Source organism: Scyliorhinus canicula, chromosome 10 (genome assembly GCF_902713615.1).
Source record: "Scyliorhinus canicula chromosome 10, sScyCan1.1, whole genome shotgun sequence".
Lineage (NCBI taxonomy): Eukaryota > Metazoa > Chordata > Chondrichthyes > Carcharhiniformes > Scyliorhinidae > Scyliorhinus > Scyliorhinus canicula.
The window spans coordinates 114,309,873-114,323,429 of record NC_052155.1 but is presented as its reverse complement, the minus strand read 5'-3'; positions in this window follow the sequence as shown (position 1 = coordinate 114,323,429).

Genomic DNA, 13,557 nt, shown 5'->3' with positions numbered 1-13,557 from the left:
TCTGTTTATGCTGCATTGGAAATTGAGACATTGGTCATCAGTTGCTGCACTGTGGTTTAGTCTGCAAGTGTGCTAATGGATTTGACCACCATTTCTACATTGGGCTGCAAGTTCTACACAAAGCACTATGTCAAGCTAGTGCCAGATTCCTCCATACTTAGTGAGGTGCCACACAGTCTTTCTGGCACGTCTGCCAATGCACCAAGCATCTTATGATGCAACTTTCTGTTGCAAACCACTTCAAGGAAATGCTCATTTAATTCCTCTGCAGTAGAATTCACGTGTGATTACTTCACCCTCCAGCCAGCTGGCACCGTGCTACCGTGGCCTGTTTGTAGGATATTTAGGCCTGGTGGATTGCCACATGCAGACCCTCTAAAGTATAAGCAGTTTCAGTATCTGAGCTGGTGGCTGTGAGAGGTGAGAGGGTGTGACAATGTTATTCTTCATCACTGTCTCCTGCTCTTCCACTTCCTGGTCACCCACTATTGCCTGGCCAGTTGGCAGCCCAGATAGGGAAAGGCACAAAGGTAGATTTGTGGTGAGGCGAGTGGGTAAAGCAAGAACTGCATGCTTATACCATCTACAAATCTTAAACCATAGAATCATAGAAACCCTACAGTGCAGAGGAGACCATTCGACCCATTAAGTCTGCACTGAACCCTTTGAAAGAGCACTCTACCCATGTCCATTCCCCCTTATCCCATAACACCATAACCAAACCTGCACATCCTTGGACACTAAGGGGCAGTTTATCATGGCCATACTGCCTTACCCTCACATCTTTGGACTGTGGGAAGAAACTGGAGCACCCGGACGAAACCTACGCAGACACGGGGAGAACGTGCAGACTCTGCACAGACAGTGACCCAAGGCCAGAATTGAACCTGGCTCCCTAGTGCTGTGAAGCAACAGTGCTAACCACTGTCCATTGTGCCACTCCAAATAGAAGGGATAGTGGAGGAGAGGAAAGCTGGATGTGTGAAGGAATCATCTGCACTTCCGGTAGCTAGGCCAGCAGCGGAGGGGATAGCGCCTCACCAGCCGGCGCCGAAGGGCCGGCGCGGGTTAGAGCATGTGCAGAACCACCACCAGTGTGGTTCCGCGCATGCGCAGGCCAGGTAGCGTATTCCAGCGCATGCGCAGGGAGGGTGTCTTCTCGCCACATCGGCCATGGCAGAGCCCTAAAGAGGCCGATTGTGGGCCAGGCCACCTTGGCCCCCACCCCCCCGGGGCCGGATTCTTCTGCGCCCCCCCCCCCCCCACCCCGAGGATCACACAAACCGGCCTACGAGCCAGGATCTGCCGTGTGGGACCATGTCCAATTCACGTCGGTGGGACTAGCCAGAAGCCGACGGCTGCTCGGCCCATTCGGGCCCGGAGAATTGCCAGGGGGTGCGATGCAAACGGCCCCTGACCGGCATGCCATTACCCCCCCCCCCCCCCCCCCCCCCCGCCTTCCGAAAACCGCCGCCGGAGAATACTGCCGGGGTTTCTCTGACCTGGCCGGGGTGGGGGGAGGGGGGGAGGGGGGGGGGGGGGTGGGTGGGGGGGGGGGGGGAGGAGAATCCTGCCCATTGTCACTCCATACTTTCCCCAGCAAAATCCATCACCTCACACTTCTCTGCATTGAACTTCATCTGCCACCAATCTGCCCACTCCACCAATTTGGCCATTTCCTTTTGAAGTTCTAGATGGTCCTCTTCACAATTTATAAAACTTCCAAGGCCACGGAGACCTCCTTTAACTTCCCCGCCTCCTCCGTCCTGCAAAACCCTTGGAGCCGCAGGTATCAGTGGACGACATCTGCAAATCATCCTGTGAAGTATTGACTTTGCAGGGCTCCCCCTTCATAGTTATGGCCTGAAAGTTGTGGTCAAACTTATTTGTGCTGATTAAAATTGTACAGGATGTTCCCAGAAACCATCTGGATTGGGTCCTGGAAATAATCCCATTCCTCATTTATTCATTAAAGCAGCAAGATTACAGCCATAGTTGGCCCAGAGTACCACTACTTAAACATTCTGCTGATGAATCAGAATGTTTAGTAAAACTGTGGCAAACTTCCTATTAGAAAACTAAGCCCCAAGTACTTTGTTCTGGCAGATGAGATCCAGCTGGCTTTTTTTGTGTCTAAATATGTTCCTTGCTCATAGAATTTTAAAAATTTAGATATCGCTTTGCTATTATTGTTGCAAATATCTATTTCAGAATTGATATGCTTTCGAAGATGACTTTTAGTTTTACATACAAAATAAGGGTGCCTGATTGAGAAATTGATAAAAACAACACTGATGTAAATGCAACTCAAACAAACCTGGGTTTATTACACTTAAAAAGTCACCTTTGCATGTCTTAAAAGGTTGATAGTGAAAAAACTTAAACAATGAATAAACCTACTGGAAGCCAGGGAATCTGGTGAAAGTGTTGTAAAACTTCATTAACTATATACATTTTTCATAGGGGTTATTGAATTAAAGGTTTACATTTATTTACATTTCTGTGTGAGTTCACCCAGAAGCATGCCACATTGCCGTAAAGATGGTCTGTTGGGGGAGAGGATCCTTTGTTTAATTTGTGAGGGAAAAGCCGCTGAATCTGCAGTGGTCCACACAGAGCATTGTGGCAGAAAGCAGTCAGCCTGAAAAGTTAGCTTGGAAAGATCTAATAATAATAATCTTAATTAGTGTCACAAGTAGGCTTACATTAATACTGCAATGAAGTTACTGTGAAAATCCCCTAGTTGCCACACTATGACACCTGTTCGGGTACATTGAGGGAGAATTCAGAATGTCCAATTCACCTATCAGCACGTCTTTCGGGAGTTATGAGAGGAAACCGGGGTACCCAGAGGAAACCCACGCAGACACGGGGAGACCGTGCAGACTCCGCAGAGACAGTGACACAAGCCGGGAATCGAACCTGAGTCCCTGCCGCTGTGAAGCAACAGTACTAACCACTGTGCTGTCATGCCAGCCACAAGTTGTGGGAGTAGACTGGGGATAAAAATATATATGTCTAAAGGCAGGGCAAGGAGCTGAAGAATCCACAGCCATGAGATCATTAAAGAAAATTGGAGGATTGCTTTGCCAAAATCTAATTAGATCCCCATATAATTTGCACATCAAGGACCATCTGGAATACTAAGTAGAATTAAAGTCAATTCTGGGGACCCTTTTGACGGCATGGGGGCACAGAGGTTAGCACTGCTGCCTCACAGTGCCAGGGACCAAGGTTCGACTCCAACCATGGGTGACTGTCTGTGTGGAGTTTGCACATTCTCCCAGTGTCTGCATTGGTTTCCTCTGGATGCTCCGGTTTCCTCCCATAATCCAAAGGTGTGCAGGCTAGGTGGTTTGGCCGTTTTAAATTGCCCCTTAGTGTCCATAGTTGTGCAGGTTAGGTGGGGTTACGGGATTACAGGGATGAGGTGGGGGTATGGACTCTTTCAGAGTGTAGGTGGAGATTCAATGGGCTGAATGGCCTCCTTCTGGTCTGTTGGGATTCTATGGGGTCTATGGTCCTTTAGGGTTGGTCCCAGGAATGAACCTTCAAGATTTTGTAAGATAAGGAAACACAGTAGGTAACACTGTTGCTTTACAGCTCCAGGATCCCAGGTTCGATTCCCGGCTTGGGTCACCGTCTGTGCGGAGTCTGCACGTTCTCCTCGTGTCTGCGTGGGTTTCCTCCGGGTGCTCCGGTTTCCTCCCACAGTCAAAAGATGTGCAGGTTAGGTGGATTGGCAATGATAAATTGCCCTTAGGTTAGGTGGGAGTACTATGGTAGGGTGGAGGTGTGGGCTTAAGTGGGGTGCTATTTCCAAGAGCCGGTGCAGACTTGATGGGCCGAGTGTCCTCCTTCTGCACTGTAAATTCTATGATATAAATCAATACATACAATAAAGTTTGTTTTTGTTCAAAACCGTGAAATGGAGTGGCATAGTTCTATTGCTTAATTGCTGTGTTCGGATTTCTTCTTGAAAAGTTAACAATCCATAACAGGATCGTAAAATTATATAATATGATTATAATGTCTTTGGACAACTGTTGCATAACTTTCCACATAAGCAGGGAACAGAGGTTTGCCTTTTATATGTTTTATTACCTGCTGTGACCTTGCAACAGAACTAATATGTCCAAGAAGACAAATGTTATCCACATTGTCAGCTGCTTTGCGTCACCTCTATCATGAATTGCTTCTGCTAAATCCAGTTATGTTCCATATTGGCATGTGATACTTGTCCCGATCAGTTAGAGGCCTGAATTAATGTGGCTCCTTGCTGTGGATTCAATGTATTTTGGATCTTAATTCTCAGCATTATGTCTCTGATGTGACACAAAGAGGATCACATATAGTTCGGGTGTCAATCAGGATCCTCTCCAGCAATCAACGATTTATCCCAGCACTCAATCTGTTTTTAAAGCTGTAATCTCTCTTTCGCGAAAAGTATGTTTTTTTCTCACCCACGTGCTCATCTTCAGAACTTCCGGAAGCTTTTCGTCTGTTGTATAACAAGTATGTAATTTCTGATTTGCTGAAGTGGTCAATTGGCGGTATTGAAATAAATTAATCAAACAGCTTTCATGCCATCTCGCTGGGGTTTCTGCCAAAAATATGGCAGATGAGCAATAGTTATATAAACTCGCCCAGAGAATCGAAACTTATCCTTCCGTACTTCATTATCCAGAAGTATTACATTGTTAGAGGAGTTCTCTTTTCCATGAATTTTTATACCAGGGGTTTGATCACTGTAAAGGATTCTGCAGCATTATTAAAAGCAGAGAACCTGGGATTTCTCCTGGCATAGTTGGCAATATTCCTCCCTCAACCTAAACTAGCAAAACAGATCAGCTGATCACTTGACTGTTTGAGTGACTGAGCTGGATGCAAATTTACACTTTCATGTTCCACAATTAATACCATCAGCTGTTGAGGGGGGAGGTAGGGTGTATTTGTGGGATTAGAGGAGGATACAGGGGGGTTTGTATGTAGCCTTTGATATGTGTTTTTCTATACCTCTGATCCTTCTGTTGCTAGCGCGACAATTGTACTATATTTGAAAAAATGCCAGACTTGTTTTGTAGTTTAGATTGTGTTTGTTAATTATGAAATCGTTAATAAAACATCATTTTTTTAAAACAGTAACAAGATTCCAAAATAATTCAATGGCTTTGAAGAGCTTTGTGAGATCTGAGGAGAAATCGGTAAACAGTTCAGAAAGCTATCTAGGAACAACAGGACAAATATTATTGGGTGGTGTTAATTATTCTAAAAAAGAATGGAATGCCAATTATGGGCCAAGGTTTTCTGTAGCAGGACATCAAATGGTGTCTGATGTTATTTCGACTTACTTTGCACGTTTAGATTTTTGAATTTTTTGTGTGGCTTGTTGTATCTGTAAAACCTCAGATACTTTCAACTATTGCGGGCGACACAGTAGCACAGTGGTTAGCACAGTTGCTTCACAGCTCCAATGTCCCAGGTTTGATTCCCGGCTTGGGTCACTGTCTGTGCTGAGTCTGCACGTTCTCCCCGTGCCTTCATGGGTTTCCTCCAGCTGCCCTGGTTTCCTCCAACAGTCCAAAGATGTGCAGGTTAGGTGGATTGGACATGCTAAGAGTGGCTAAGGTAAATATTGGTCCTTTAGAGGATGAGAAGGGAGTTTTAATAATGGGAAATGAGGAAATGGCTGAGGAACTGAACAGGTTTTTTGGGTCGGTCTTCACAGTGGAAGACACAAATAACATGCCAGCGACTGATAGAAATGAGGCTATGACAGGTGAGGACCTTGAGAGGATTGTTATCACTAAGGAGGGAGTGATGGGCAAGCTAATGGGGCTAAAGGTAGACAAGTCTCCTGGCCCTGATGGAATGCATCCCAGAGTGCTAAAAGAGATGGCTAGGGAAATTGCAGATGCACTAGTGATAATTTACCGAAATTCACTAGACTCTGGGGTGGTCCCGGTGGATTGGAAATTAGCAAACGTGACGCCACTGTTTAAAAAAGGAGGTAGGCAGAAAGCAGGAAATTATAGGCCAGTGAGTTTAACTTCGGTAATAGGGAAGATGCTGGAATCTATCATCAAGGAAGAAATTGCGAGGCATCTGGATAGAAATTGTCCCATTGGGCAGACGCAGCATGGGTTCGTTAAAGGCAGGCCATGCCTAACTAATTTAGTGGAATTTTTTGAGGCCATTACCAGTGCAGTAGATAACGGGGAGCCGATGGATGTGGTATATCTGGATTTCCAGAAAGCCTTTGACAAGGTGCCACACAAAAGGTTGCTGCATAAGATAAAGATGCATGGCATTAAGGGTAAAGTAGTAGCATGGATAGAGGATTGGTTAATTAATAGAAAGCAAAGAGTTGGGATAAATGGGTGTTTCTCTGGTTGGCAATCAGTAGCTAGTGGTGTCCCTCAGGGATCCGTGTTGGGCCCACAATTGTTCACAATTTACATTGATGATTTGGAGTTGGGGACCAAGGGCAATGTGTCCAAGTTTGCAGATGACACTAAGATGAGTGGTAAAGCGAAAAGTGCAGAGGATACTGGAAGTCTGCAGAGGGATTTGGATAGGTTAAGTGAATGGGCTCGGGTCTGGCAGATGGAATACAATGTTGACAAATGTGAGGTTATCCATTTTGGTAGGAATAACAGCAAACGGGATTATTATTTAAACGATAAAATATTAAAGCATGCCGCTGTTCAGAGAGACTTGGGTGTGCTAGTGCATGAGTCACAGAAGGTTGGTTTACAAGTGCAACAGGTGATTAAGAAGGCAAATGGAATTTTGTCCTTCATTGCTAGAGGGATGGAGTTTAAGACTAGGGAGGTTATGTTGCAATTGTATAAGGTGTTAGTGCGGCCACACCTGGAGTATTGTGTTCAGTTTTGGTCTCCTTACTTGAGAAAGGACGTACTGGCGCTGGAGGGTGTGCAGAGGAGATTCACTAGGTTAATCCCAGAGTTGAAGGGGTTGGATTATGAGGAGAGGTTGAGTAGACTGGGACTGTACTCGTTGGAATTTAGAAGGATGAGGGGGGATCTTATAGAAACATTTAAAATTATGAAGGGAATAGATAGGATAGATGTGGGCAGGTTGTTTCCACTGGCGGGTGACAGCAGAACTAGGGGGCATAGCCTCAAAATAAGGGGAAGTAGATTTAGGACTGAGTTTAGGAGGAACTTCTTCACCCAAAGGGTTGTGAATCTATGGAATTCCTTGCCCAGTGAAGCAGTTGAGGCTCCTTCATTACATGTTTTTAAGGTAAAGATAGATAGTTTTTTGAAGAATAAAGGGATTAAGGGTTATGGTGTTCGGGCCGGAAAGTGGAGCTGAGTCCACAAAAGATCAGCCATGATCTAATTGAATAGCGGAGCAGGCTCGAGGGGCCAGATGGCCTACTCCTGCTCCTAGTTCTTATGTTCTTATGTTCTTATGTCCTTAGTGTCCAAAAGGTGGTGTGAGGTTACTGGGTTACGGGAATTGGGTGGAGGTGTGGGCTTGGGTAAGGTGCTCTTTCCAAGAGCCGGTGCAGACACGATGGGCCGAATGGTCTCCTTCTGCACTGTGAATTCTATGATTTTATGATCCCTCAGCCTTCCCCTCCCCAATCCTGCCCCCTCTCACCCCACCCCCTTTTACTACCCTCGCAGGGTCTGTGTAACGTCACTCTAGGATCATGGGACTGTGTCGGCACTGTCAGTGGGTCAATGTCGAGGGCAGGGGGGTGATGATGACCTGCAGAGAGCTGAGCACTGGTGCACCTCAATTTGTGCCATTATCTGACCTCTGCCTCTCTGCTCATCAGGGGTGAGGCAGCCTGCTGTGGCCTTCAATGCCCCTGCCAGTCGTCCTCTGGGGATCCTGGGGCCGTAGGGTCCCAGCACACCTATCGGTGGCAGATGCCCCCACCATGCCGTCCTGTTCCAGTTGCTGACCCCGAGGTGCACCGTTGTCGGGGGGGGGGGGCGGTTGCTGGTAGCTGCTGACGCCAATCCGTACGGTGGCTCCCAGCACCCCAGCCAGTGGGAGATGCTATGGAGCATCTTGGCTATGTCTGGCTGAGACTGTGACATGCTCCGCAGTGCTCCATCAAAGTCCGCCTGGTACTGGGTCCTCCAGTGACTGGGTCAAGCTGTTGAGTCCCTCAGCCATGACCGTCACTGACTGAGCCATGCCTTGGACACCTCCACTCATGGTGCTGACTTAGTGCATCAGACTCTCCACTGCCTTTGCCACCCAAATAGTGTTGGCTTCAGTGCCAAGCATTGCCGGCACCATCTCCTGCTCCCGTAGCCTCTGGGACTCCTCCATTCGGCTACGGACCTGTTGGAATATCGCTGACATCCCCATCTGAATATCATGGCCGCATCCTAGCCTCTGCATCAATTCCAGGATAGCCTGGTCCAGAGGCTCAGCAACTGACTTGGACCCAGCTGTGTCCAGGTCTCCGACTGCTGTCTCGCTGGGCATTTCTGCCTCCACCTGATCTGCATCAGCAGCTGTGGGGTCCTCACCAGGATGTGACCGAGAAGTCTGCCAATTACATTCTCCCACTGAGGTGCGTGTCTCTGCGCTGGTGGAGGGTGGGGGTGACAGCTGTGATGGGTATAGGTTGGTGTCCTCCGAGCTCTCCTCCGAGGTGTTCTCATGGGATGCAGGGGGGACAACCCAGGACCGCCGGTGGTGCCGGATGCGGATTCTGCGGGAGAATGGGCATGTGGTCAGTGGGAGGGATGGGTCAGTCTGTATGGCATTAACGACTCACGTGTGACAGGACGTGTGGGTGGGGGCCGGTGGATCCTCAACTTCACGTCGCGTTCCAACTCCATGGCGGTGATAGGTCCATCCTCGGCCACCCCTATAACCTCCAAGGCCCATTTCTTGTAGGGGTGAGGACTCATATGTCCGGCACCCCGCCACCCAGATCGGCCCTCTCCCTCCTATTGTAGGCCAGCTCCTCATGCTGAGAGGGATAATTTAATAATTCACAGAGGGAGCATCGTGAGCTGTACACATCTTTGATCACGGGGGTGCTCAGTGACGGGATGGGGGGAATGGGGTCTTGTTGGAGGAGGGATGGGCCGTATGGTGGGGGATGCGCCATATGGGGGGATGGGAGAAAGGGGGGGATGTGGAGTATAAGGGATTGGGGGTGGGGGCTGGGGCGTATATATGGGGGTGATGGTGGGAGTATGTGGCAGCACTGCTAGCCATGGGTGGGCTATGACAGATCACGGAGCTGGGCGGGGGCAATGCCAGATGTATTCCTGGGGGCGTGAGGTGGGGATCCGGTGGCAACCCTCCTGTATGACCCGGTGGAGGTTGTTGACCTTTTTGCCGGAACTGGGTGCCAGTCCTCCTCGTCATGCTCCCTGACCTTAATGCTGCTTTGTCCCAGGCAGCACTGGCTGCTCTCTGACTGACCCGCCTGGACCCTCGGGGGAACAGGACCTCCCGTCTGGCCTCCACCGCATCCAGCAGTTGGCCCAGGTCGAGGTCACCAAATGTGGGGCTGGTCTCCGTGGAGACATGGCTGTCAGCAGAGTAGAGTTGGCTGTGCAGGAGTGGTTTAAGTGTTGCTGTCACTGGTTAGCGGGGGGGGGGGGCTGACGAGTGCAGCCCTGGGTGAATCAGCCGGCGAACCATGGTTTACGGCATGAATTCCTTGGAGCCTCCTTAAGTGGACCAATTAGTATTTTATAGAGGTGACAGCCTCACCGGGCCAAGCGTTAGGGAGCTCCTGGCATTTCCCGCTCGCCACCTCACTCAGAATATCGCGCCCATTCAGAAAGCAATTTTGAGTTAATTGTGTGGGGGAAGCTGCCTAGTGGCTAGATCATAAAATTACAGGGTGGCAATTTACATTTAGATTTTTTAATCAGATGCCAGATGATCTAAAATGATGCTGCTTATAGGGAGTTAATATCAAGTGCAGCAGGAGGGAGAAGGATTGGCTGACAAACAAGGAAAAAGAAAAGAAATATTGCTTCATTGGATGGGGGACCATAACAACATTTCAAGCCAAATGATCACAATAAATTGTTGCAGCACTGTCAAAGATTAATTTCATGACTTAGTTGTATGATGGAAAGAAACTGTCTCAGTTTTATTGTACAAGTGTTACAGGAATCAGCAGATATTTGGCAGTCCAGGCACAACATGAATACTATCAATTAGGAGCGTACACTACCTCCTCCAGAACTTAGTAAATCTGCAGACATTTGGCAAGATCCAAATGCAAAATCTATGCTCTATTAACTTGCTCCAGTGGTTGGTGTCATTACAGTATTCAATTATCTTCTGCCCATGCTTGAGTTGAATAGGTTGCCATGGTATTCACAAATATTGCGCGGAATACAAGAAACCTATACTCTGCAATGATTTCTCATGCAATAATAAAACACAGAAGGCAGCCATTTTTCCAATTCTGCACATGTTGACTCTGAGAAATATCTATCCTCGCTCCCCTACTCTTTACCTATTATTCAGCAAATCCTTTCACAGAATCATAGAATTTACAGTGCAGAAGGAGGCCATTCAGCCCATCGAATCTGCACCAGTCCTTGGAAAGAGAACCCTACTTCAGCCCACCCCTTCACCCGGTCCCCAAAACCCATTAACCCCACCTCACCTTTTGGACACGAAGGGGCAATTTAGCATGGCCAATCGTCTAACCTGCTCACCTTTGGACTGTGGGAGGAAACCGGAGCACCCGGAGGAAACCCACGCAGACATGGGGAGGAAGTGCAAACTGCGCACAGACAGTCACCCGAGGCCGAAATTGAACCCAAGTCCCTGGAGCTGTGAGGCAGCAGTGCTAACCACGAGGCCACAGTTCAATTCCTTTTTGAAAATTATGATTGAATCTTCTCCACCGCCCTTTCCAGGCCACGTACTCCAGATCAGAAGAACTTACTTGCTAAAGGAATTGACAAGTAAACAGGCCATACAGAGATTCAGGGGAAGACTAATTATGAAAGGTTAAGGTAGAGCGAAGTTATTAATATTTATTTTGCACTGATAATTTGCAAGAATAATGTTGGAAGTGAGAATGTAGATATACTAGAGGAGGATACAGGTGAACAATTAGAGATAAATGTAGATAAGAAATTGGTTTGAAAATATATTGTCAGATCTCAAGGTGGATAAGCCTTTGGTGGTGCCATAGGCTGTTGAAAGAAGTCAGAAAGGAGACATCAGAGCTTTGATCATATTTTCTCAATTCTCTTTAAATATGCATATTGTTTCAGAGACTGGTTTGCTGTTGCGCAATTGTTCCAGAAGAGAGGCTGATTTATTGGCGTTTGAATAATGACCTCTTAATTCAGAAAAGGAACTGTCAGTCAAATACAAAACTTCAGCAAATAGCATTTTTAAAGTTGAATTATCAAATTCTCTCAAATATGCAACCAACATAGCTTGAATATGTTGGCAAAGTCAAACAAGCCGAAACTGTCATTACTTTATTAAACTGCTTAGCTGGACATTCTGGAGCTATTGTGTTGGTAAAAATACAACGGAGTGTGACTTCCATTGACCCTGTTGCAAATCTATGGATTAGAAAATTATCATAACTCCAATCTGTCGCACCAGAGTTACTCAGTAATGGTTGGACCAACATCTTTTGGGATGGTTCAGAGTATCATTCCTTCCTGGAATTAGAGTAGGCTAGTCGAAGAGGATAGAAATCTTTTGCAAGGAGCAGGGAAGAAGTGCAAATGTGGGATATAAAACCTGTTGCAGACAAAAGGGACAATGGCTGAACGGGCGAAAAATTTATTTTCTATTCACTAAAATAGGTGGGGCAGTAAGTTGCTATGAGGAAATAAGAAAATTACAAATGAAATAGACAGGTTGGGAGAGTGGACCAGAATTTGACAGATGGAGTTTAACATGAATAAGTGTGAGGTTATCCATTTTGGTCAGAGAAATGGAAAGGCAACTAATTATCTAAATGGGGAGAGACTTCAGAGAGCTTCGGTGCAAAGGGATCTGGGTGTCCTTGTGCATGAAATGCAGAAAATTAATATGCAGCTGCAGCAGGTAATAAGGAAGACAAATGGAATTTTGGCCTTAATAGCTCAAGGAATAGAATATAAAAGTCGGAAAGTATTACTGAAACTGTACAAGGCATTGGTGAGACTGCACTTGGAGTACTCTGTACAGTTTTGGTCCCCTTATTCACGAAGAAATGTAGTTGCATTAGAGATAGTTCAGAGGAGATTCACTAGATTGATTTCAGGGATGAGCGGTTTGTCTTCTGAAGAGAGACTGAGTAGTTTAGGAGTATACTCTCTTTAGAAGTATACTTTAGGAGTTTAGAAGAATGAGGGCAGATCAAATTGAGGCATATAAGATGATAAAAGGTATTGACAAGGTAGACGTGGAGCGGATGCTTCCTCTTATGAATGAGAGGTCAGAGTTTTAGGATAAGGTATAGCAGATTTAAAACAGAGATGTATCATGTGAGAGTACCTTTAAGAAATGGGTGTTTATAAATGGGTGTGCATAGAAATATCTGTAGTGAGAGAACCTTTAAGAAATGGTTATTACTTACTGTAGGGATGTCAGAGAGTGGGTGGAGCTGGGCCGTCTGTCAGATCTTACTTTCATTTTAGGCTGTTTGCTGCAGGGTGTGTTTCAGTTTTGTTTTCAGAGCTGGATAGCTGCAGTCACAGCCAGAAGGTGTATGAGCCTCTCTCTCTGTAATCTAAAGAATGCAAATCAATCCTTTGGTGATTTAAAACTAATAACTGCTCTCAGTAGTGACTTTAACCTAATGTGTTTATGTTAAAAGGTGTTTTCAGTCTTATGGATGTTACAAGGAAAGTAAGAATTACTTAGTGTTGTATTCTTTGGGGATTGTATTTGAATTAATGGTTGCTAAGATGTTCACAACACGTTTTAAAAAGGTTCATAGAATAAACATTGTTTTGCTTTAAAAAATACTTTTCCATTTATGCTGTACCACACCTGGAGAGTGGGTCATGTGCTCCCCATACCACAATCTATTAAAAGTTGTGGGTCAGGTGAACTCCATGATACACTTTGGGGTTCTCTAAACCCTGCCCCATAACAGATGAGAAGAAATTATTTCTCTCAAAGAGTTGTGAATCTGTTGAATTCACTACCCCAGAGTGCGTTCGATGCTGGGACATTGAGTAAATTTGAGGAGATGGGCAGATTTTTTAATAAGTAATGGGTTGAAGGGTTATGGAGAACAGGCTGGAAAGTAGAGTTGAGGCTGAGAGGAGATCAGCCATGACCATATTGTGTGGGGGAGCCAGCTTGAGGGGCTGAATTGTCTACTCCTGCTCCTAGCTCTTATGTTCTCAAGTGGAAAATGAAAAGCTGTGGGCGAAATTCTCCGCACCCGCGGAAAATTGTAAAACCGTCGTAAAATTCAGGAGCGTTTTACGACGGTCGCGAAGGCTTCATTTCCCGACGGATTCACTTCCTGGAAATGGGCTAGTAGCGCGGCCGCGTCAATTACGTGCGTGATGATGACGGAACGCGGCGACGACACGATCACGCCCACGTGACGCCGCC